At 40.5% G+C, this 2,889-nt stretch overlaps 1 pseudogene; it reads left to right on the top strand.

Annotated features, from left to right (window-relative positions):
- The first annotated feature begins 925 nt into the window (after window positions 1–925).
- On the top strand, window positions 926–2,257 carry LOC113709971 (uncharacterized; annotated as a pseudogene).
- The last annotated feature ends 632 nt before the right edge of the window (window positions 2,258–2,889 follow it).

Below are 2,889 nucleotides of genomic sequence, written 5' to 3'. Positions count from 1 at the left end.
TGTCTATTTTTGGTGGCTTTATGGTTTGAAATTAGTAGCTTGTATAGCCTATCATTTGTGGTCTTGATTTGGATGGTTTGACCAGGAAATTTTGTGTTGAATTTGGAGAGGAAATATAGGAAAAAACAGGGGTTATGCTGTCCAAATTTTGGGGCAGCTTACTACCTTTGATTGCGGGCTGATTTGGTGATGTACTTGCTTAATATGCTTAGTGACACTACAAGAAATTTGATCATTAGTGACAACATTTCTCAGTGACGAAAAAAAATCGTCACAGAATGGGGTCCTTTAACCACAATACAACAAGTTGTCACAATTGAGTCAAGGGAGCCAATACATCAGTGACGACCTTGCATTGTCGTCACAATTCGATTCCCGCTAGGAGTCATGGAGAGAGCGGGAACTGCAATAGTGACGACTTTCTAAAAGTTGTCAATATTAATGGCACTTTCTTTGACAACTTTGCAATTGTTGTCACTGATAACATTGTATAGCCGTTAGTGACAACCTAGTCTTGTCACTATTTGATTTAAAATATTTATTGTTTTTTGCAACTATTACTCCTAATTTTTTGTAATCATTATGTGTTCTCTAATGATTTTTAACTGTTATATACTTATGAGCCTCCTTGTTAATTTAATTTTCTTGTATATGTAATAACTTCATTAGAATAAAAATAATTGAATAAATAAATAATTCATTAGTGTAAATAAACTTGTGACTACTTAACTTAGAATGATTATCAGTTAATTTGATATGAAAATTTGTGCCCAAGTTTTTTGTATATTGTTTGAGTTATGGGCGAAATCATCTCCACTGGAATTATTTTAGTTGTGAATACCATTACTTCATTTTTTTATTGTGCAAGATAAAGGTTTTCAGCGGGGTTGGTGGTGGAAACGAGTTTGAGAGATTGAGTTTGGGGATGAAGGTGAAGGTTTTAATTAGCTATAGTGGTAGGAGTGGATCCCCTTCTTCATCCACCTCTTCCACCGAGATTAACCCACCTAACTCCACTTCCTTCAACCACCAAAACGGTGGTCCTGCTCCCCACCGCATTGCTGCCGAAGCAAATAACTCCGACTCGATGCACTCCTGGTGGAAGTCCATATCAAAAGCCCGTACTCGAATCCATCTCCTCTCCACTCTTCTCCCCGAAACCTCCTCAGTTCTCTCGTTCCTCGCCGACTCCGACCGCCCTGCCTTCTCCCTCCTCCTCTCTTCCGCCGCCTATTCTTCCATCTCATCATTCCTCTCCTCCCCTTCATCCGGCTCCGGCGACGACTCTTTTTGCCTGTGGCTATACGACACCTTCCCTTCCGCTGACCCCAAACTCCGCCTCATTGTCCTCTGCTATATCCCTTTCCTCTCCTCCTTCTATCTATCCCGCATCCACTCCTCCTCCACCACATCTGCTGTCTCCCCCACCCCTAATCTCGCCGGTTTCGAAGCTGTCCTTCTTGTCTTCTACTCATCTGAAGTCAAGGCTCATTCGGGTATACCCGTGCTCATTTCAATCCCTGATCTCTCTCAACCTTCTCTTTATCACTCCCCTCGAAATCCCCCTTCGAATAAATCGAACCCTATTAACAATAACCCCTCGTCTCGGCCTCTAGTCGACGTTCTATCGCCTCCTCTCGAACCCCAGATGGCAGTGAAGTCTACTAAATGAGCTTCCATTGTAGGCATTGCCCTTGTTTGTTATTATAAGCAGATCTCGCAAATGCCCAGTTGGTCAAAGCTTGATTTTTGCAAATTTTCGGCAGATTGGGCAAGTCAGGATTGCCCTTGTAAATCTGATTTCGATGATTTTACTACCCAAAAACCTGATAATTTTACTAAAAGTAGCCATGGGCTTTCGGGTGACTCGAGGGGTCATAATGAGATTGAGGATGTTGTGGAAGAAATTCAGCATTAGCGAAGTGAGGGGAGGGATGACGAGTTGAGGCCACAGGGGGTGAGAATTCCACTACCATGGGAGTTACTACAGCCGGCATTGAGGATTTTGGGGCACTGCTTGCTTGGGCATTTGATTACAGAGGATGTGAAAGCAGCAGCTTCAGTGGCAATAAGGAACTTGTATGCTAGGGCCTCCCATGACCTGAACCCGCAGGCCATTTTGGCGACTAGGAGTCTGATTTAGCTAGATAACAGGGCATGCGAGGCTACTGCTGCAGCTGCAGCTGCCAGTGCTACCTCCAATGCTAATACACCCAGTAAGGTTAAAAAGCCTGAGATCATTTTGGTTTCTAAGTGATATCGAAAGTGAATGAGATAATTTGCTTTAATTCTTGAATGTGAGGTTGTATGTGGAATTATGTAGGTATAGGTGTAGATTATACGCGAGTAATGAGTAGCTTATTTTGAACTTGGAACTCAGCCTGAAAGTTGTGTATCATTATTACTGTGATATGAATAGGTGTTCCAATTGCTTATATTTGGACTTAAAAAAAATATAAATAAATAAATCGAATGAATATGTAAGTTTTGATGATTTTGTAGTGTTCTTGGAATATGTAGTTGTAACGTAATTAGGTACAAGTATAGATTAGTATCAAAATTAAAAGAAGAAAACATATGTTTTATATGCAAACATTTTCTTATAAGAACTACAGCTACCATTTTATTCATTGTCTTCAAGCTTATAATGCACATTATCATTTCGTAGGGACATCATTGGTTTGTTATTGTCTTGCAGCTTATTATGCTGATGCTATTGGTCCCTGCTATGGAATTCCCAATTATTGTGATGTTTGGGTAAGTATATACTCCTTTCTATCTATGTTAGACTTGTTTCAAATGGTTGGGTCTTGTCAACAAAGTTTCTGTAAAAGTGACAATTTTCACTTTGTTCTAGGAGACAATTGCATATAAACAAGCTACAAGTGG

Source organism: Coffea arabica, chromosome 9e (genome assembly GCF_036785885.1).
Source record: "Coffea arabica cultivar ET-39 chromosome 9e, Coffea Arabica ET-39 HiFi, whole genome shotgun sequence".
In the NCBI taxonomy this organism is placed as follows: domain Eukaryota; kingdom Viridiplantae; phylum Streptophyta; class Magnoliopsida; order Gentianales; family Rubiaceae; genus Coffea; species Coffea arabica.
Note: the sequence above shows the minus strand (reverse complement) of the source record. Positions and strands in the feature narration are given on the sequence as shown.